The 23,377-nt window shown below is 44.6% G+C and overlaps 1 protein-coding gene across 1 annotated transcript in view; it reads right to left on the bottom strand.

Annotated features, from left to right (window-relative positions):
- The window catches only part of KIF1C (kinesin family member 1C), a gene marked incomplete in the record, with an annotated part of 1,373,479 nt that overhangs the window by 472,079 nt on the left and 878,023 nt on the right, over nucleotides 1-23,377 (bottom strand).

The raw sequence follows: 23,377 nt of genomic DNA, 5'->3' as shown, positions 1-23,377 counted from the left end.
AACAAAGCACAGTTGTGTATGTAACTTATCATAATTGTAGATGTTCGAGTAGATCAAAGTTGCTGTCCTAAGTCTTGGGCCTTCCTGCCAGACAGAAGCCTGTGGCCAGCCTGAATACCAGACTCTCACCATCCTCCAAGCCAGCAAACATACTTCACTGTGCAATGTTAAGGTATCAGTCATACAATGGTACAGCAGCTGCTGCCATCTTCGAGTCCTTCTGGTTAGAGATACCACAGTCTACTGTTCCTTAAGTAAAACACAACCGGTCCCACTGACCTACAGAGAACAGACAGCCATTGCTAAAGGAGCAGGGAGTGAGGGGGGCACTGAGTAGGTAAGATGATCAACCCATACCCAGGAAGGAACAGAATAGGTGTAGAAGGGAGGGAAGGGGGTACTGCAACATTGAGCTACTCCTACAACGACAATTATTGCAAGTTATCTACATAACTGTACCATGTTCATTGTAGTCAGCGTTGCAGTACTGATTCTTAGGAAGATTCTCAAAACTTCTCCACTGGGGAGGTTGAGTAGAGTTCTGCTCCAAGGACACAAGGCGTTGAAAGATGGCAGAGGCAAATCTGGCTCTAGCTTTGGATAAAGTACCAAGACAGTGATGCTTGGTGAAGTTGTGTACACAGGACAAAGTGTTTGCTTCTAGGATGGCCTTTGTAGGGTGTCCCCTTTAATAAGTGCTCTGCTGGTGGCTTTTACTCTTGCTGGGAGGCCTCCAGCTCTGTAAACGATCAAAAGGAACTAGACGTTTCCCCACTGGTCTTCCCAGTTTAAGTTGTTCAAAGGCCACCAACTGCTGGTCAGACCTGTTAATAAATTTTGTCATGTGTAAGTAGAATCTTAGCTGCCTGTGTACATATAAAGAATGTACTATTATCTCTCACTCTTGATCTGTGGATTAGGGAGATGAATAGTTTGGTTCAAGGACATCTCTGACCTCACCTTGGACAAGGAGGGGCTAGTTCTCAAGGTAACTGTCCATATGGAAAAAAAGGAAGAACTTTTTGTACATCAGAGCTTGGAATTATTGCATGCCTGGCTGAAGTAAGTGCCACAAGCTAAACTGTTTTCCATGTAAGCAATTTAAGGAGTGCTGAGGCCGTTGGCTCAAAGGTGGTAGTGTTGACTTTCCAGCACATAATTTAGGTCACAGAAGGTGCATGTTCACTACTGGGTGACCTAAGATGCAAGACTCCTTTCAGGAATTGCTTCATATGAGAGTGTGCATATGCTGGAAGAGTCAAGGGAAGGCAGGCAGATAAAGCTAAATCGTGGACCTTTGCACTTTTTTTTGTGTACGACAGAGCTACTTTAGTACCTGCTGCAGTGAACCTTGGACAGGGAGAATACCATTAGCTTTACACCAACAGAAAACTTTTTTCCATTTAGCTACATACAATTTCCTGGTACATGGGGTTTTCTAATTTCTTTCAGTAAAGAAAGCATGTCTTGTGAAAGAGACAGTTTGGATAGAATTAGTGGTCAATTATTCATGCTGAGAGTTTGAGTGTTGTCATGTTAGGATAGATTTCAGACCACTTATTTTGGTTTAGGAGGTCCATAAATATGGCAAGTGTCATGATTTTCGCATTGTGTGATACAGAAGGAAAGTACAGTCGTGTACACTTACCATAAATGTAGATATTCGAGTGTATTCACTGTTGCAGTCATTACATTTGGGTAATCTGCTGGCAGGTTGCCCTCAGTCAGCCTGAGTATCAAAGTCTTGGGTCCTGCGTCAGTTGCGGTCTCTTCTTCCATGACATCAGGTCATCAGGGGTATAAAACAGGCAGCAGATGCCATTTTCTTTAGTTTTTCATGCCCCAGATGTCAGGTGCCCCCCCCCCCAAATGGGGAGCAGAAATGTATATAAATATATATAACTATACATACATGCAATGGTCACAGAATAAACTTTACCTTCATCTAAAAGCAAATACATTACAAAGACTGTAGAATATACTGAAGAAAAGACAAGCTGTAGAATAGGTGGGTGGGTAAGCCAGACTGCAACAGTGAATACACTCGGACATCTACATTTATGGTAAGTGTACACAACTATACTATGTTCTTTGTGTTTCACTGTTGCAGTCATTACATTTGGGTAGAATCCCAAAGCTATGGATAGGAGGCTGGAGCTAAACAGCAGTGGGGCGGCTATAAGGCCCTGCAGAACTGCAGTGGCAAAGCCTGCCCTGGACTTAGGGAAGAGAAGCAAATGACAATGCTTTGTAAAAGTAGCAACAGAACTCCAAGTAGCAGCTTCTAGAATGTCTTTGGTTGGTACCCCACTGAGAAAAGCTGCTGATGTAGATGCAGCCCTGGTGGAATGAGACCTAATGCCCTTGAGCACCGGTTTACCATGATGCAAATAGCAGAAACGAATGCAGTGGCTTATCCACTTTGAAATAGTCTGCTTTGAAATAGATTTCCATCTGATCCTGCAGCAAATGCCACCAGTAACTGCTCAGTTTTTCTTAGAGATTTGGTCCTGTTTAAGTAGAATCTTAGTTGTCTGTGCACGTCCAAGTAATAAAGAATCCGCTCCCCCTTGTTCTGTGGATTTGGATAAAAAGTTGGCAGATGAATAGTTTGGTTAAGAGCCACACTGGATACCACCTTAGGCATAAAAAGGATTGGTCCTGAGGGACACCCTGTCTGGGTAAAATATAATAAAAGGCTCCACAGCCATGAGGGCCTGTAGCTCTGAAACCCTACTTGCTGAACTGATTGCCAGAAGTAAAGCTGTTTTCCATGATAAAAACTTTATACCTGCAGTAGCAGCTGGTTCAAATGGAGGCAGAGTGAGCTTTTTCAACACAAAATTGAGGTCACATGCAGGAAATGGTGATCTTCTGGGAGGCCTTAAATTTTTGGCCCCTCGAAGATACTGTTTTAGCAAAGGATGAGAACAGATCGGTGGCTCTGTGTTGTAATGAGACGAGATAGCAGAGGCATGGATTTTTATTGATGAAAAAGATAGGCCTTTGTCAAGCATCTCAGTCAAGTATTGTAAAATCTGAGGAATATTTGGCTTTGCTGTGTAATTTCCTTGTGCTTGGTTCCAAGCACAGAATCTCTTCCATTTATCAGCATAAGATTTTCTAGTATTAGGCCTTCTGGCTTCCAAAATGACATCCATCGCAGATTTACTGAGAAGCGTTATTTGAAGAACTACATGATCAGCCATGCTGCCAGGTTCAGTGTTTGGAGCTGATTGTGCAGGATCTGATTGTTTTGCTGAGACAGTAATTGAGGTATTTGAGGCAAGTACCAAGGAGGGATTTAAGACATATTCCTTAGGATTGGATACCAGTGTTGGCGGGTCCAGTCTGGGGCAATAAGAATCATTTTTGTTTTTTCTTGTCTGACCTTTGGTAGGACCTTGGGAAGAAGAGGCAGAGGAGGAAAGGCGTAAACTGATAGGTTTTTCCAACTGAAGGATAGGGCATCCACTTTCCATGCTTGTCTGTGATAAGTCCTTGTGCAGAATTTGTGCAGTTGATAATTCTGGGGAGAGGCAACTAGATTTATGTCTGGGCTCCCCCATTTCTTTGTTATTATGCTGAAGACTTGTGGATCCAGTTTCCACTCGTGAGGGTCCATAAGGTTTCTGCTTAGGTTGCCTGCCAGAGTATTTTGTTTTCTTGGCAGGAACTGAGCTGGAAGATGTACTTGGTAAGTCAAGGCTGTGTCCCACAATGCCATTGCTAGTCTGCAAAGGGGATATGAGTGTGTGCCCCCCTGCTTGTTTATGTACCACATAACCATGGTGTTGTCTTTCTTTACCAGTAGTTGTCCTGGATGAAGTAAGTACTTGAAGGCTGTCGGGGCATTCTGAACAGCTAACATCTCTTTCTGGTTGATATGCAGATGCATTTGTTTTGGGCTCCATATGCCCTGAATGCATCTCCCCACCAGGTGCCTCCCCCATGCATAGTCTGATGCGTCTGTAGTTAAGGTTTAGCTGGCAGGGGATAGAGTGAAAGACTGTCCCATGTTCTGGTGACATGCCTCTGCCCACCAAAGAAACTCCTGTTGTAGGCAGGGAATTAGAGGAATCATTGTTTCCAGACTGTGACAATGTTGACTCCATAAACTTTTTAGGTACCACTGTAGTTTAATCATATGCAGTCTTGCATATGATATCAGTAGAATGCAGGATGCCATAAACCCCAAAGCCTGTAGAATTTGTCTTGCAGATAACTGGGTTTTTGTAGCCATCTTTTTGAAGTAAATAGTCAGTTGCCTTTGTTTGTCTGGCGTAAACAAAGCCATCTGGGCAATTGTATTCAAGCTTGCACCCAGGAATGTTATCTTTTGAGAGGGCACCAGTTCGGATTTCTTTTCATTTATTGTGTACCCAAGGCATGTTAGAAGCCTTTTCACAAACGCCAGATGCTGAAGAAGAATGTCCTTGTTTTCTGCTTGAATGAGACAGTCGTCCAAGTAAGGACAGATTTGTACACTTGTCTGCAAAATGCAATTACTGGTGCCAGGCACTTTGTAATGACCCTGGACGCAGTAGATAAGCCACAGGGCAGTGCAGAGAATTGGTAATGCATGAAGCCAGCCTTGAAGTGGAGGGATCTTCTGCACGATTCCCTTATTGGGATATGCAGGTATGCCTCTTAAGTCTAAAGTCACAAGGCCAAGCGTTCTTGCTCAGTATGGGCAGAAGCTGCTGCAAAGTTAGCATTTTGAATGTCCAAGAATGTGTTCAAAATTGATAAATCCAGTATTGGGTGCAAGGCCTGGTCTTTTCTGGGTACCAAAAACAGTCGAGTAAATCCCTGTCCTTTTTCCTGTTCTGGCACTGGCTGAATAGCCCCCATATCCATGAGGGACGTAACTTGTTTCTGTGCCTCTGCCCATTGACTTTGTGGCAGATCTGGCCAACCGTTTGGAATTGGCAGAGTGTGGAAATGAAATCTGTATCCCTGGGAGACTATGTTTAATACCCACTTGTCCTGGGTTATTAACTGCCAATTTTGAACATGAAGTGCTAACTTTCCCCCTAAGGGGGCAGCCAAAAGATAAGTGCTTGGTGATGGCAGAGGGAAGTCATTGAGATTGTTTACTGTAGGGTTGCACTTTATTTCCTCCAGATTTGGAGGTAGAGGCACCCCATTGCTTTGACCTGTAAGAATCCTGTGATTGGTATCTAGAGCCTTTAGAGCTACTGGATTTGCCCCGTGAAGCTCTGTCGGACACAGGAAAAGATCAATTTCTTGTAGGCCAATGTCTACTGAATCTTGGTGGCTGCACTTGTAAAAAGTCTTTTACAGTTTGCATAGACTTAGCTTTGTTTTCGATTTTCTTTAAAACCTCTTCTGCCTTAATACCAAACAGAGTATCATGCTGTAAAGGTGCATCCAGCAATTTAGCTTTAACATGATCAGGCAGATTTTGCTTTTTTAGCCAGGCATGCCTTCTAATCACAGATCCAGTAACTGCGGCCCTGCAGGAGGCCTCTAAGGAATCAAAACCACATTGCAAAGTATGCTTTCCAACTTGTTCTGCTGCATGCAATAATTTCTGTAATTCCTTATTTTCCACACATTCATAAATCAACTTCATTTTCTATTTCAGTAATCCCATAACATGCTGTTGATATTTAAGCACATCAAACTGGCAGTTTAAGGCCCTAACTGCCAAGGTTGCAAATTTATAAACCTTCTTTCCCCATCTATCAAGCGCCCTGGAATCTCTATCAGAGGGGATAGGATTTTTAGCTGCTGAGGCCTTTACACCTTTGGGACCCTTTGAGACAGTTTCAGGGTCAGCAGCAGGGTTTTTTAATAAAAAATTGTGTGAATCAGGAACCCTGTAATATCTGTCTGGCTTGCTATGAGCCGGAGGTAAGGAGTCTGGAGTCGTGCTCTACTCCGAAAACACAACAACAAGGTCTAATACAGGAGGTAAGGCTAAAGGTCTATGCTGAGGGAGAAGGAAAACCCTAAGCCTCTTTTTTTGATTCTGAGAAATCTTGACTCTCCCAATGAAAATGCTCCCTCAAAGTATGCAAGGTTTCTCCAAAGGAATAATCTTCAGGAGGAGAAGCAGATTGGATGGATTCTTCTGCATCTGAATACTCATAGGGTGGTACAGAAAATTCCTGATCAGAAGAGGAATCAGAAGAAACAGAAACCTGATCTGAAGATTCATAATCAGTGTCTTGCCAAGGCCTCTTATCAGGAAGGGGTTGGAAACCCCTGATCAAGGTAATTAGGTCTTCAGCCATTTTGATAATCTGTTTTTTGGGCACAGAGGCCTGAGCACGTGGCTCATGCGTCGGTTATTTAACTTTAGAAGTTGCTTTTGTCTTTGATTTTGAAGCTGGCGTTAGTTTTATATAGAAATGCTGAGGCCTAAAGACACCCTCAGAAGCCAGAGCCTGCTCAGCGGCTCCGGACCCATCTGAGGGAGAGACATCCGCGGGTACAATACTTTGAGAATCTCGCGGCATGCCGGACTCCACATGGGTCTCAGTAGAGGCTTGCGACTCTAAAGTATCGGATATCAGGGGCTGCGAAAGCACCTCATTGAGTACCGGCGACTGGCTTAGGGGAAGCTTCGCCGTTGGTTTTGGACCTCGACAGTCTCTCTCTGTCCTTTTCATTGCATTTTTTTTGTGAACTCCGGTAGTCGGACTGCTATCAGACGACATTTCAAGGTAGTTAAATCTGTTTCCAAAATATTCTGAAGAAAAGATATACCGACACTTAATAGTGCGTTGGTTAAATCTAGCACAAAACCAACAGCAAGACACGTTATGATCTGGGCCTAGGCAAGGAATACAGTACAAACGTAAATCCTTATGAGGTATTTACTTCCCACAAGTAATGCAATTATTAACTTTTACTGACATCAGTATGGAGCAAGAAAAAGTTTCCCCAACGGGGTACTTTAAGTAAAGACTTCAGTTCTGAAACTCAAATTCGAAAATTTCAGGAGTCGGCCGACTGGCACTTGCGAACTGCTTCTGCTTCGGGCACTGCGCGGCAAGAAAGACTGAAGAAAATGACATTGGCTGACTGCTTTATACCCCTGACGACCTGACGTCATGGAAGAAGAGACAGCAACCGACGCAAGACCCAAGACTTTGAAATTCAAGCCGACTGAGGGCAACCTGCCAGCAGATTACCAAATGTAATGACTGCAACAGTGAATACACTCGAACATCTACATTTATGGTAAGTGTACACAACTGTACTTTCATCTACTGTTGCCTGACCCAGTAAGGAGTCATCAATATCAATCTTTTTTTTTTTTTTTTTTTACCCTCACCTTCTGTAATACCCCGAGGATAAGGGACACTGGATGAAAAAGCATACAGAAAGATCTGTCCAGTTGAAGGTGTCGGTTCTGAACAGGACTTGCTGATTTCCTGGGGAAAACAGAAGTTATGTTCTTACCATAACGTTCCATGTTAGTTGTCTTCTTCTCGCCTTCTTCTTGCTGGATGGGTTCGGAGCCGACCTCGGCTCCGACTCGGCCACTCTAAAAGCTCGAGAGTTGGTTCCACCGGCTCGAGGCTCCCCTTATATCCCACAATGCTAGGCGAGAGTTACCTCAGATCTCGTTTGTAAGCTAACCCCAGCTTATAATAGTAACAGAATAACTCTAAACAGAGTCCACCTCTAACAACAGGGAGAAAGAAGGGTGACCTACATCCTGATTCAGGAAATATGCAAGCAGCATATGCCTAAGAAAAGAGGTGGTAGAAAGAGAGGTCACAATCACAACTCCTCTAGGTCTGTCCAGGCCAGGGGGAAGGAGGGTGGGACGCAAGAAGAAGGCAAGAAGAAGACAACTAACATGGAACGTTATGGTAAGAACATAACTTCTATATGTTAAGTTGTTTATCTCGCCTTCATTCTTGCTGGATGGGACCGCGTCCCTAGCACCTTGTCCCGGGTGGCCTAACGGAACAGACTCCTGAGAACAGTGGAACCAAAGTTAGCTCTATGCCTAGAAGCTAAATCCAACTTATAATGAGAAATGAAAGTGTGAGGAGTAGCCCAAGTAGCCGCTGCACAAATGGTGTCAATAGGCAGTCTGTCTTGGAAGGCTAAGGAAGTAGCCAGAGCTCTGGTAGAATGGGCCTTAGGTTTATTAGGCAGCTTTTGGTGTCTAATCTCATAAACAAGGGTAATCAGAGATGTAAGCCATCTAGATAATGATACCTTTGAAACTGAAAGTCCCTTTCTGCCTTCTGCATAGGAGATAAACAGTTGGTCAGATTTTCTGAATTGTTTTGTTCTATCCAAATAGTACCTCAACTGACGATGAACATCTAGCCAGTGTAATTTTTGTTCAGACCTATTGGAATATTCTGGAAAAAGACAGGGAGGTCAATGCTTTGATTTAGATTTGACGTCGAGACTACCTTAGGCAAAAAGGACGGGTTGGTTCGTAGGATACCCTGTCCTTATGGAACAATAGATAAGGAGGTCGACAGCTGAGTGCATGAAGTTCTGAGACTCTTCTAGCTGAAGTAATAGCTACCAGAAAGAGAGTCTTCCATGATAGCAATTTTAAAGAACAGGAGGCTGCAGGTTCGAAAGGGGGAAGAATCAAAGAAGTAAGAACTAAATTTAGGTCCCAAGGAGAAGGAGGATTTCTTATAGGAGGTCTGAGAAGAAAAACTCCTTTCAAAAAGGCTTTGCAAAGCTTGTGGGACATTAAGGCAGACTCAGAAATACCCACATGAAAGTTAGAGATAGCTGCCAATTGAACTTTAAGAGTAGAAGGGGATGAACCTGCATGGAAGAGTTCAGCTAGAAAATCAAGGACTATTTGGATGGAAGCAGTGAAAGGATCTATGTCCCTTCCTTAAGCCCAATATGTGAAACGTTTCCACGTACTCAAATAAATCTTCCTAGTGGAAGATTTATGGGAAGCTATCAAAATATCTCGAACAGAGTGAGATAATTGAGGAAGCCTGGCTAAGGTTGGAACTGGAGAAACCAAGCAGTGAGGTTCAGAGAGGGGAGGGAGCGATGTAACTGACCCAATTGATGGATCAAAAGGTCTGGAACTAGGTCCAGATGCCAAGGTCGCTCCAGTAGAAATTGATGTAGAAAGGGGAACCACACCTGTCGAGGCCAGTAAGGAGCAATGAGGATCAACGAGGCCTTCTGAGCGATAGCTTTCTGTATCACTTGAGAGATTAGTGGGAAGGGAGGAAATGCATACAGAAGTCCCCGGGGCCAAACTTGGACTAGAGCGTCTCTGCTGGCTTGGCCTGGTGAAGGGAATAGAGTGAAATAATGTCTGCACTTGCTGTTTTGGGGAGTAGCAAAAAGATCGCAGCAAGGCTGACCCCACTTGAGAAAAATCTCTCTCACAACAGAGTCTTTCAGAGACCACTCGTGAGGCATGAGGATAGCTCTGCTCAATTTGTCCGCTATTTGATTGGACTTCCCGGGGATGTGCGTTGCTATCAGAAAACGCTGAGAAGAAATCGCCCATTGCCACAATCTGAGTGCTTCTCGACACAGGGGGTAGGACCTGGTTCCGCCTTGTTTGTTGATGTACCACACTACAGACATATTGTCTGTCTGGATTGCGATCGTTCCCAAAGGGAGAGAGTCTTGAAGGGCTTGCAACGCTAAAAGCACTGCTCTCATCTCCAGAACATTTATGTGCAAGTGGCATTCGTCTGGTTGCCATGTGCCCTGGACCGTCCTGCCCTGACAATGCCCCCCCCACCCGATCAGGGAGGCGTCCGTTGTCAGAGTAGCAACCGGAGGGGGAGGAACAAAGGGTCTTCCCAAGCAGAGCTGAGGGGAAGACATCCACCACATGAGATGATTTCTGCACGCCTGCGTGATCATAATGGCGTGGGACATTGGAAGTTGCTGGTATGACCATTGTGTAAAGAGCATCCATTGAAGGATTCACATGTGGAATCTGGCTAATGGAAGCAGAGGTATGGCAGCCGCCATAATTCCCAACACTTTCAGAACTAACCTGGCTTTGATTCTGTTGTTGTTGAAAAGGAGTGAGACCAGTCTGTGTATGTCTGTTATTCTCTGATCTGTTAGCCTTGCAGACATGTCTACTGTGTCTAGATTTGCGCCTATGAAGGTAATAGTACGACAAGGCGACAAAACAGACTTTTCGCAATTTATTGAAATGCCTAACTTTTGACAAATGCGAAAAGTGTAATCCCTGGCCATCAGAAGGAGATGCTTGGTGGGAGCTGTGAGGAGCCAGTCGTCCAAATATGGAAACACCTGGAATCCTTGTCGCCTCAGGTGAGAAGCTACCACTGCCCTGCATTTGGTAAACACCGGGGCAGTGGTGAGACCAAAGGGCAGGGCCCTGAATTGAAAATGACTGGTTCCCAGCCTGAAGCGGAGGAATCTTCTGGAGCGTCTGTTCATTTTTATGTGATAGTACGCATCCTGAAGGTCTATAGAGCACATCCAGTTTCCTTTTCCCAATAGGGGAAGGATGGACTGCAGCGTGACCATCCGAAATCTTGTTTTCTTGACTGATCTGTTCAAGATACTGAGATCCAAAATTGGTCTCCAGTCCCCTGTTTTCTTTGGAACTAAAAAGAACCTTGAGTAGATTCCGGATCCTTGCTGGTCTGCTGGAACTGGCTGAATTGCTCTTTTTGCAAGCAGTTTTGAAGTTTCCAAAACCGCTAGATCCCTTTGAGCGGGTGGAACATCTGGAAGGGATTTTTTTGATTGTTGCGGGATGCAAAGAAAGGGGCTAGAATAGCCTTCGGAAATGACGGACTGTACCCATTTGTCTTGAGTCAGGGATAGCCAGGCTTTTGGGTACAGTGACAACCTTCCCCCGACTGCCTCCGAAGATGGGCAGCCGGGCAACACCTCAGGGATGCTGAAAGGGCTTATCAGAGAAGGCTTCTCGATTGCCCTGGTTCTGCGGAGCCCCCCTGCCTCGAGGGCGACGTCTACCATTGTTATTCCTGCCTCTGCCTCTGGCGGGGTAACGACTTTGTGCGTCAGGCGAAGTCCCTTGATTTTGTTTACGGAACCACATTTTCCCACTTTTCTGGCCTTTGGGGTAAGGCCTAGAAGGAGTAGAAAAACAGACTCCGACGGCAGAAAGAGTCTTGCCATCAGTCTCGCACCTAGTCAAGGTTTCTTTCACTTGAGGACCAAAGAGAGATGATCCATCAAACGGGAGTTAGTGAAAGACGCCTTGAAGGGGTCCAAAATTACATAGCCGCATCCAGGCATGCCTACGTAAGGCCACACCTGTCCCTGCGGCCCTACTCGCTCCATCAGCCGCATAAGAAAGGAGGCGCATGGAGGAGTTGGCTATGGAGTTAAGGGTAGCCAGCTGAGTGTTCATTTTATCTTGAAAACCCGCAGCTGTAGGATCCTTCAACATGTCACTCGCTTTAATCAAGTCCCTTTAAAGACGAGTGAAATGGCACAGGTAGTTCAGCGAACGCATAGTAAATGTCGCTGACGAGAACATCCGCTTCCCGTACCTGTCCATGGACCTAGATTCCTTGTTAGGTGGATGGACAGGTACAGAAGGATCAGCTAGTTCCTTCTTAGTGGCAGCAGCTACCACCATAGCATCCACAGAAACTCCTTTTGTCAAGAACTGCTTGTCTGCTGGTGCCGTTATGAATTTGGAGGGTCTCCTGGGAGTGGGGTCCACTGAATCAGGAGTCGTCCATGCCTTTTTAGCAACCACCTGCATGAGGGGATCAAAGGGGGGGGACACCCAGGAGGTGGAAGGGCGAGAGCCAAACGCCTCAAGATATACAGATTCATCCTCCGAAGGGTTAAGGGCTGGCCAATTTCCCCTCTGCTTCAGGATCTCTAGAATGTCTGCAAAGGAGACATCTTCAGAAGGGGAACGGGGGGAACCCTCGGAATCATCTAAATCTGTGTCAGATGTGATGGACTCAGGTGAGTCAATGTGTTTCCTCTTACACTTCCTCTTCCGAGGGGGCTCTTCTGCGAAATCAGGAGAGGCCTCGAAGAGGATGAAATCCCACAGGGGTTCCTGAGGAGCTGGCTCTCTGTGGTCCGGGATGAGGGAGTGAGTCGACTTGACCTGAGGCACCGTAGAGGGAGGGGTGGACGGAGCCGACTGTGGAGTAGAGCCAGGCTCTAACACACTCCGCATGACCTCGAATGCACCCCTGTCAGGCAAAGCCAGAGGTCCCCGCTCCAAGAAGCTGAAAACCTCCCTCGGCACCGACAGTGATGGCTCCGAGGCCGATGTCGGAGCCGAACTCACCAGCGCCGAAGCTCCGAGAGGAAGAGCGGGGTCGGACAAGGGTCCGATGCCACTCACCCCCTCGGAGCCGACGATGGAAGTCCGGTGCCGAGATTCTTCTAAGGAAGAAATCGGAGCCGACGATGGAGCCGAAGACAATTGTATCGGCTCCGACGCTACCATAGTCTCGGTTCCGACACGACCCGGCTCTGAGCTCAACTGAGTCGGAGGAGGAATATATTGATGGACAGGGGCAGGCATCGACTAATGAGTCGGGCTCTGAAGCATCTGGGCCAGTGCCTCGGACTTAAGAAGTCGACTCACTACCCTCTGAAGGTCATGATCCGACAGCCTCGATGACCTAGAGGAATGAGATTTATGGCTCCGTTCAGACAGCAGGGGAGATCCTGGAGCCGAATGAACGGAGCCAAGGGATGGTGACCTGGACCTCTTCCTCGATGTCGGCTCCGAAGATCTGGTCGGAGCCGACACGGGAATCTCTATTACCTCGGCTCCAGCCGGAGCCGAGGGAACCACAGAAACTGTGGACTGAGACTCATCGTCTCCAGCCGGAGCCGATGTAGACAGAGGTTTAGAAGCCTTAGGTCTCGGCTCAGTTGCTGGAGCCGAAGACCTAGAAGCCTTGGAGGGCTTCCCTGAAGAGACAGTAAGGGAATCCTCAGGCTTGAGTAAACCTCTCAAAATTAATTTATTTTTTCTTTCCTGCAGGACCCTGGGACTGAAGCCATGGCAAACAGCACAGGAGTCCTGCAGGTGCAAAGGCCCCAGGCAGTAGACACAAGAAGTGTGACCGTCTGTCAGAGACATTTTCTGACAGCACGCATCACACTTCTTGAAGCCTGAGACCTTTGATTCTTTAGACATCCCGAAAGTGCAATCACACACACAGTCAAAAAACACACTGATTACACCCTGTCTAGTTTTAGCTTAAAATAAAACAACTGACTAAGTTTTAAATTAAGAAAATAACACACACACACACCCACTAGGGAAGGAAGAAGGCGCCCGAGGGAAGAACTTAAAAGTTCTTGTGGGGAAAAAACAGGAATTTTAAGAAAAAGGGGCAAGAATTCCTCTAAACTAAGGGAAATAAGTATAAAATTTAAAATTAAAGGGGTTTATTTACACTAACTTTACAAGAAAGTCACTTACCAAGAACCGGTAGAAAACCAACACCTCGATCGCTGTAGCGGCAAACGAGATCTGAGGTAACTCTCGCCTAGCATTGTGGGATATAAGGGGAGCCTCGAGCCGGTGGAACCAACTCTCGAGCTTTTAGAGTGGCCGAGTCGGAGCCGAGGTCGGCTCCGAACCCATCCAGCAAGAATGAAGGCGAGATAGACAACTTAACATCAAGTGTTTCTAACACAGCCCATTTATGTGCCATGTCTAGGCAAATTTCCTATTTCAATATCCATTCACTACGGTCTAGGAATGATCTCCTCAGACTGTCTGTCAGTACGTTTGCTTGACTAAGTATGTGAAGGGGATTTGGGAGTGAGGTCCAATAGTTGGGTCACTAGCCAGAGCTCCATTGCTAGTCTGCATAGATGGTAGTTTTGACTTCCGCTCAATTTCCCTGTGCCACATCACTGTGGTGTTACCAGTTAATATCTTTACAGGTACCGAGACCAATCTTTGCTGGAAAGCTCTTAAAGCCAAAATGACTGACCACCTCTTTTTCGTGATATGTTAAGCTGCTAGATGCCTATCCCTCATCCTTTGGAGCCTGAATTGCCCAAGGTGTGCTTCACAGGCGGTCTCAGAGCTGTCTGTGGTTAAGGTTTGAATAGTCTTTGGGAGTTGGAAAGGATGTCCCTGGCTGGCTCACTCCCCTCCCATTACTGAATTTTACATGTTCAGGCATGGTAGTAGAGAGATTGTGGTTTCTTGGGAGTACTGGTGTTACTGATCAGCAGTTTTTTAGGAACCACTATAATTTTTCCATATGCAATTTTGAGCAACCAGGATGCAAGAAGCCATATATCCCAGGGCCCTTAAAAGTTCCCTTGCAGTAATGGTCCATTTGCTGTACAGGCTCATGAAGCACTGTGAGCGAAACAAGAGACTGTCATCTGGTAGGAAGGCTTTCTGCTGAAGTGAATATATGCCCCCCCCCCCCCCAACAAACACTCCAAACCAGAACGTACAAGTTGAGACTTCTGGATATTGAGGGGAGTCCTACCTTTTGAAAGAACTATGTCAATTTGTATGGCTGTCAACAATTATGTTGGTGTTGTAGACAGCATAAGGCAATCATTGAAGTATAGTAAAATACGGACCCTTATTATACTACAAAAGGTAATGACCAGAATCGGACAATTCATAAATACTTTGATTGCAACAAATGGTCATGCACACAACTGGTAGTACAATCTCCATGCCTACAAGTATAGGAAACCTGGAGTTCTAGCTTAACATGGTCTGACAGGGGCACAGTCTTCAGCTAGGCATGCCTCCTTGTCAAGGACCCTTGCTATCTGTCTTTCATGGTGCATCCAGTGCATCACAGCCACATTTTTGTAAATGTCCAGCTACCTAGAGGCCTACTTTGCACAATCCCTGAATGTCCCTCTCTAGGAACCTATCCTGTAACCCCACTGTCATGGTTTTCATTTGTTCCTGCACCTACTCAAGGTATTTAAACATATGGAGTTGGCAATTTAGAAGTGTCATAGCCAAAGTAGCTGAGGTGTGTTTTCTTGCCAAAAATCAGTCAATGAGCCTACTCTCCACTACCATTCAGAAGGGGGTTCTTGGATGGCAGGACAGATAACCCCTTTGAGGATTTCACAGACACCACAGTAAAATAGACACTGGATTCTTATAGAGATCTTTGTGGGCTCAAGCACCCTACAGAAGCTATCAGACTTCATAAACACAAGGGGAAGGGAATCAGACGATGACATGTCAGCAAACACATCTTCCAAATGTTTGTGGACTGGAGGTATAACCAGTGGTCTATGGGCAGGGAGGCTCAACAGCTTTTTAAAATTAAAACAACTCTGACCCAACTGGATAATACTGATAAAATCCAAAGTAATAAAGTGAAGCAAAGAATAAATTCACTTATTTTATTCACACTCTAGCGGCTCGGTGTTTCCACCTTCAAGGAATAACAAAACCTAATAAAACACATACATTTATATACAACAATCAATTAACCAAAACACACCCAATAATTAAAACATGTAGGTCCTTAAAGCAAACATTTCCAATTCAATTAATTGTTCAAATCATTGGGCATTAAAGTTTTATATTTTAAAATATAAATACTTTCTTTGTATAACAACTTCTGTTTCAATACATTCACATTACTTCCTAAATTTTCTACAATTTCTAAAACTATGCCTTCTAAAAGAGTCACATCACCATTATGTACCCTATTAAAATGAGAAGCAACTACCTTATCTTCCTTCCTATTTTTTATATCCCTCATATGCTCCATGAATCTGATGCGAAATTCACGTTTAGTCTCCCCTATATAGTAAAAAGGACATGGGCACCTTAATGCATAAACTACTCCCTTACTTCTGCATGAGTAAGTACCATTAGGTACAAACTTCACCCCATTTATATCACCAAAAGTACTTCTAATGTGTGTACACACATTACATCTCCTACAACACGAGGTTCCCTTATTTTAGAATATCCTTGGAACATTCATTTTTGGCATACAAAATCTACCATGTACTACCATATCTTTTACATTCCTCCCCCTTTCATACGAAAACAAGGGTTTATTAGTTAATACATTGGCCAAAGATCTATCTTCTAATAGATATCTCCAATAATATTCTATCAAAGCCCTTAGTTCATTACTTTTAATGTTGTACACAGATACACAGTATATTGCATTATTGTCCATTCCATAATGTTCAGGGCTCTCAGTGCAGGGTTTACCTATCTTACCAAATTTATGTACATCCTCACAATTCTCCAATTCACCCTGAATTCTATTCAAAGCCTGTCTCACAATTTCCGGATCATAACCCCTCCACAAAAACATCCTGGTCGTGTGACATCTCATGTTCCAACTGTCTCTTATCACTCCATATCCAGTTGGGTCAGAGTTGTTTTAATTTGGGAAGAAGAGGAGTGTTTGTTCAACTTTTTAAAATTAGTTTGGGCCTGAGAGAAATTCCTAGACTCCCAGCTGAAGTAACTTTCTATCCTACGAAGGGTACCCTTGAAAAATAAGTCCTCACATGTTAAAGTTGATGACAGGGTGCCTTCTGAGTCAGAGTTCCTGGCACAGGATCTTTTTCCAGGATGGACTGTCGAGACTTCATGAAATCCATCATGTCTTGCACCAGTGCAACTACATCCTGTGGCGAGAGTTGGGATGAGGAGGCAGGGGCAAACCTACTTGACTTCTAGGTTTGGGAGGGATGACAAGGCCACAGGTAGTGATCAGGTGGCCAGTCGGTTGCAATTTTGAACTGGTTCTCAGACAGTCCAACCCCGCTCCCACATCACCATGGGAATCCTGTCCTCACCCTCTGTGAGCAACACCCTGGTGTCAGAAGCCATGACCTGTTTAGCAGCTTCAGATACAAACAGAAGCATGTGAGGACTGAGCTGAAGTCATGCAGTCTCCAGAGTTTAGGGTGGAGGATGTGTGCCAAAGAATTCAGAAAGTACAGTTGTGTACACTTACCATAAATGTAGATGTTCGAGTGTACTCACTGTTGCAGTCATTACATTTGGGTAATCTGCTGGCAGGTTGCCCTCAGTCGGCCTGATTAACAAAGTCTTGGTCCTGCGTCGGTTGCTGTCCCTTCTTCCATGACGTCAGGTCGTCAGGGGTATAAAACATGCAGCTGACGCCATTACATCAGCTTTTCTTGCCCCAGATGTCAGGTTCCCCCCAAATGGGGAGCCAAATATTGAAGTAATTAAAAACACAAAAATATACCTCCAAACAAAAGCAAACACACCAAAAAGGCTTTTAAGCATTGTAAAGGAAAGAAGAGGTATAGTGAGAGAAAAAACAGGGGGGTTGGAGGGAGGGTAACTAGGATTGCAACAGTGAATACACTCGAACATCTACATTTATGGTAAGTGTACACAACTGTACTATGTTCTTCGTGTTTCACTGTTGCAGTCATTACATTTGGGTAGATTCCCAAAGCTATGGTTGGGGAAGATGGTTTTATACAGCATTAGGACCAGCTATAAGGCCCTGCAGGACAGCAGAGACAAATCCAGCTCTGGATTTAGAGAATAAAGTTAAATGGTAATGCTTGGTGAATGTATGAACTGAGCTTCAGGTAGCAGCTTCTAGAATGTCTCTGTTAGGGACACCTCATGCAGCCCTGGTGTAATGAGATCTGATCCCCTGGGGGATAAGTTTACCATGCTGCATATAGCAGAAACAAATAAAATGGCTAATCCATTTGGAAATAGTCTGCTCTGAAATAGCCTTTCCCTCTGCCCCTGCAGTAAATGCCACCAGTAATTGTTCGGATTTTCTTAGAGATTTTGTCCTGTTTAAGTAAAATCTAAGTTGCCTGCGTACATCAAATGAATGCAGAATCCGTTCCCCCTTGTTCTGTGGATTGGGAAAGAAAGTTGGCAAATGAATGGTCTGATTAAGAGCCACACTGGATACCACCTTAGGCATGAAGGATGGATTGGTCCTGAGAGACACCCTGTCCGCATGAAAAATAATGAAAGGCTCCACTGCCATAAGAGCCTGTAATTCGGAAATCCTTCTAGCTGAAGTGACTGCTAGAAGGAAAGCTGTTTTCCAGGAGAGAAATTTTAAGTCTGCAGTAGCAGCTGGCTCGAAAGGAGGGAGAGTGAGTTTTTCCAATACAAAATTGAGGTCCCAGGCAGGGGTTGGAGCTCTCCTGGGTGGTCTTAAGTTTTTGGCCCCTCTGAGATACTGCTTTAGCAGAGGATGAGATAAGAGGGGAGGATCTGTGTTGTAATGAGCTGAAATGGCTGAGGCATGAATTTTTATGGAAGAAAAGGACAGGCCCTTGTGAAGCATTTCAGTTAAATATTGTAAAATCTGAGGAATACTGGGCACTGTTGTGCTTATCCCTTGTGATTGATTCCAGGCATAAGATTTTCTAGTACTAGGCCTTCTTGCCTCCAAAATGACATCCATCACAGGTTTGCTGAGAGATGCCAAGGGTGAATTTAGGTGATTAGCCACGCTGCAAGATTCAAAGTTTGGAGCTGAGTATGCAGAATTTGGTTGTTCTGCTGAGACAAAGTAAGGAGTCTTCGGCAGGTGCCACGGTGGAAGGTGTGACACATTGCGGAGGAGTGGGTACCAGTGTTGGCGAGGCCAGTCTGGAGCAATCAAAATCATTTTTGGCTTGTCCAGTTTGACTTTTAGTAGAACTTTGGAGAGCAGTGGCAGAGGGGAAAGGCATAGACTGATAAGATTTTTCAAGCTGAATGATACAGCATCCACTTTCCAGGCTTTTTTGTGATGAGTTGTTCTTGTGCAGAATTTGTTCAACTGACAGTTCTGGGGTAAGGCAAAAAAATCTATGTCTGGACTCCCCCATTTGCATGTCAACATGTTGAAAATCAGTGGTTCCAGTTTCCATTCGTGTGTTTCCATGAGATTTCTGCTTAGTTTGTCTGCCAGGGTATTCAGCTTTCCTGAAAGGAATTGAGCTTGTAGCTGAATATGATAGGTCAAGGCCATGTTCCACAATGCCACTGCTAGTCTGCAAAGGGGGTAGGAGTATGTACCTCCTTGCTTGTTTATATCACATTAACTGTGGTGTTATCTGTCTTTATCATTAATTGCCCTGGATGAAGGTAGTCCTTGAAGGCTGTCAGTGCATTCTGTACAGCTAGCATCTCTTTTTGATTGATATGAAGGTGCATTTGATTTGGGCTCCATTTGCCCTGAATGCACTTTCCTGCCAGATGAGCCCCCCCAAGCATGGTCTGATGCGTCTGTAGTTAGGGATTGGGCGGCAGGGGGTGGAGTGAATGGCAGTCCCTTGTTTTGGTGGCAGGTCTCTGCCCACCATAGGAACTCTAGTTGCAGGCAATGTATGATAGGAATTATTGTTTCCAGGCTGTGACTATGATGACTCCATAAACTCTAAGTACCATTGAGGTTTCCTCATATGCAGTCTTGCATATAGAATTAGAAGAATGCAGGAGGCCATGAACCCCAAGGCTTGCAGAATTTGTCTTGCAGATAGCAGGGTTTTTGTGGCCACCTGTTTGAAGTAAGTCACCAAATGAATTTGCTTTTCTGGCGTAAGGTAAGCCATCTGGGCAGCTGTATTCAAGCCTGCACTCAGCAATGTAACTTTTTGAGAGGGTAACCAGCTGTGATTTATTTTCGTTTATGGTGTACCCTAGACAAGTTAGAACCTTTTTTTTTTTTTTACAAAACACCAGCTGTTTTTGAAGAATGTCCCTGTTTTCTGCCTGAATTAGACAATCGTCCAGGTATGGATATATTTGAATATTTCTTTGCCTGCAAAATGCAATTACTGGAGCCAGGTACTTTGTGAAGACCCTGGGCGAATTAGATAAGCCAAAGGGCAGTGCAGAGAACTGGTAATGCAAATAGCCTGCTTCGAAGCGGAGGTATCTTCTGCAAGATTCCCTGATTGGGATATGCAGGTAAGCCTCTTTTCAGTCTAAAGTTACCAACTAGGCATCTTTGCCTAGCATAGGAAGTAAATGTTGAAGAGTCAGCATCTTGAATTTTGGAATGTCCAAAAATGTGTTTAGAATAGATAAGTCCAGAACTGGACGCCATGATTTGTCTTTTCTGGGTACCAGGAAAAGTCTTGAATAGAAACCTTGTCCCTTTTCCTCTTTTGGGTCTGGATGAATAGCTCCCATGTTCATGAGAGAGAGTACTTGCTTCTGGGCCTCTGCCCACTTATTTGGGGGCAGGTCTGGCCATCCATTTGGGATTGGCAATGTGTGGAAATGAAATTTGTATCCCTGGGATACTATATTTAAAACCCATTTGTTCTGGGTTATAAGTCGCCAATTTCTTACATGAAGTGCCAGTTTTCCCCCCAAAGGGGCGGCTGAAAGATAAGTGCTTGGTAAGTGTAGAGGGAAGTCGAGACTGCTTACCCATAGGGAGGTGCCTTGTTGCTTCCAGACTTGGAGGGGGAGGCACCCCATTGTTTTTTTTCTAAAAGTCCCTTGTGACTGAAACCTGGAGCCTTTGGAATGTCTGGGTTTGACTTGAGTGGCTCTTCAAGGAACTGGAAAGGACCAGTTCTTAGTAGGCCAGTGCCTACTAAATCTTGGAGGTTGTACTTGTAAAAAATCTTTCACAGTTTGTATAGATTTAGCTTCATCTTCCATCTGTTTTAAAACTTCTTCAGCCTTATTACCAAAGAGATGTTCCTGTTGTAAAGGAGCATCAAACAATTTTGCTTTAACATGATCAGGCAGAGTTTGCTCTTTGAGCCAAGCATGCCTTCTTAGCACAGAGACAGTTACAGCAGCCCTGCAAGAGGCCTCCAAAGAATCAAAACCACACTGCAAAGTATGTTTTCCAACTTGTTCAGCTGAATGCAATAAATTCTGTAAATCTTTATTTTCCACACATTCAGAGATTATCATTTTTTGTTTAAGCAGTCCCATGATATGCTGCTGGTATTTAAGCATATGAAATTGACAGTTTAAAGCCCAGATTGCCAAGGCTGCAGAAGTGTAAACCTTCTTACCCCATCTATACAGCGCCCTAGAATCTCTATCAGAAGGGGTAGGATTTTTAGCAGTAGAGGACTTAATGCCCTTGGGACCTTGAGTCCGGATCTGCAATAGGATTTTTGAAAAGGAATTTGTGGGAGTCAGGAACCCTGTAGTATCTGCCTGGCTTACAAGGAGCCGGAGGCAGAGAATCAGGAGCCATACTAGATTCTGAAAAAACAACAACAACACTGTCTAGGACAGAAGGTATAGCCAAAGGCCTATGTTGAGGAAGAAGAAGAAAATCCCTAAGTCTCTTTTTAGATTCAGAGAAATCCTGACTTTCATAGTGGAAATGTTCCCGTAAGGTATGTAAAGTTTCCCCAAAAGAAAAATCTTCAGGGGGAGAAGCAGAAGGAATGGAATCTTCTGCATCAAGAGTCCTCATATGTAGGTATAGGCAAATCGTGTTCATTAGAGGAGTCAGAAGAAATAGAATCCTGTTCAGAAGATTCATAATCAATGTCTTGCCTAGGCCTCTTAGAAGGGGGGGGGGGGGGTTGGCTACCCCTGATCAGAGTAATTAAATCTTCTGCCGTTTTGACCATTTGTTTTTTAGGCACAGGGGCCTGAACACGTGGCCCAGGCGTAGTTTTTTTAGACATAGATTTAGCTTTTGGCCTTAGTTTTGAAGATGGCGTTGGTCTAATATACAAATCTGTAGGCCTGAAAACACCCTCAGAAGCCAGTGCCTACACAGCGGCTCCAGATTCATCTAAGTTAGAGACATCCGCGGGTTCCAAGATTGAAGCACCTCGCAGTATACCGGACTCCGAATGGGTCTCAGTAGAGGCCTGCGAATCAGAAGTAGCGGGTATCAGGGGCTACAAAAGCGCCTCACTGAGTACTGGCGAACTGGCGACTGGCTTAGGAGAAGCAGTCTTCAGTTTTGGACCTCGATGGCCAGTCTCTTGTCTTTTTCTTTGCATTTTTTTAGGTATTCTGGTAGTCTGATTGCTAACCGACGACACTTCTGGATAATTAAAGCGTGATCCAAAATATTTAGAAGCAAAAATATAACGACGTTTAATAGTGCCTTGATTAAATTTAGCACAAAACCAACAGCAAGGTACGTTGTGGTCAGGGCCTAGGCAAGGAATGCAGTACAAATGAAAATCCTTATGAGGTATTTGCTTCCCACAAGTAATGCAATTAACTTTTACTGACATTGGTAAGAAGCAAGAAAAAGTTTCCTCAATGGGGTACTTAGCTTTTTAGTTGACGACTTCGATCCTGAAACTCGAAAACAAAAATTTCAGGAGTCGGCCGACCGGCACTTGCAAACTGCTTCTGCTTCGGGCACTGCGTGGCAAGAAAGACTAATGTAATGGCGTTGGCTGCATGTTTTATACCCATGACGACCTGACATCATGGAAGAAGGGACAGCAACCGACGCAGGACCCAAGACTTTGTTAATCAGGCTGACTGAGGGCAACCTGCCAGCAGATTACCCAAATATAACGACTGCAACAGTGAAACACGAAGAAAATGTGTCAGACCGGAGAAGTTCAAAGGTGCCTCACTTGATTTGGCTCTCTCTAACCAAGGTGGGAGAGGGACATGGAAATGTCTTCACCCTCCCACCCATCCTTCTACAGATATCTGTATTTACACTTTTTGGGAATGATGGCTTGGGATCAGGAGGATGCCATAACATATGCAGGTGTAGCCTTACTAGATTCTAGATAGTGCTGGATGAATTTGGCCTTACATTTAATAGTTCTACAGTCAAACATAGCACAAAAGGGGCAGTTAGGTACACTGTGTTGAGAACCTAAACAGAAAAGATAGTAGAAGAGAATTACTTGAGACAGATTTGTTTCCCCACATGAAAGGCAGTCATTAACTTTATTAAACATGAACTAACAACGACAAATGAGAAGTGTAAGGAAAAACCCCAACGTGGTATTTGAATACTCTGGTAGTTCGAACTAGCCAATGGACTGATGATGCTCACAAATGTGGTCTTGTGCAGCGGATTACAGGGAAACAAAACACTTGAGATAGTACTTGCATACTGTTATACTCCTGTCATCCTGATGATGGACAATGAAAGATGTCTGCCAGCTGGTGCATAGTGAAAGACTCGGGTATTTGGGCCAGCTTCGGGCTTCTATGTGACAGGATGTCCCAAGACTCAGTACTGCAACACTGACTACAATGAACATTGAGCAATTTCAGAGAATGCCTTCTCTTCCATTGCAAGCCAAAGAGGGAAGACCTTCTAAGGTATACAGCACCCGAAATATAAGTGACCTGACTGAGTAGCTGCAAGACTCCAAGTACTGATAATAACAGGTACTGTTACACTGAAGGAAGAGTACGACGAGTCTACAAAGGCGAAGTGAGAGAAACATAACATGCAAAGGAATACTTTAACAGAACTACTGTAGTCCTAAGCTCAGC

This window comes from Protopterus annectens, chromosome 7.part0 (genome assembly GCF_019279795.1).
Source record: "Protopterus annectens isolate FY-2018-M chromosome 7.part0, PAN1.0, whole genome shotgun sequence".
Lineage (NCBI taxonomy): Eukaryota > Metazoa > Chordata > Ceratodontiformes > Protopteridae > Protopterus > Protopterus annectens.
This window is presented reverse-complemented; position numbering and strand designations above follow the sequence as displayed.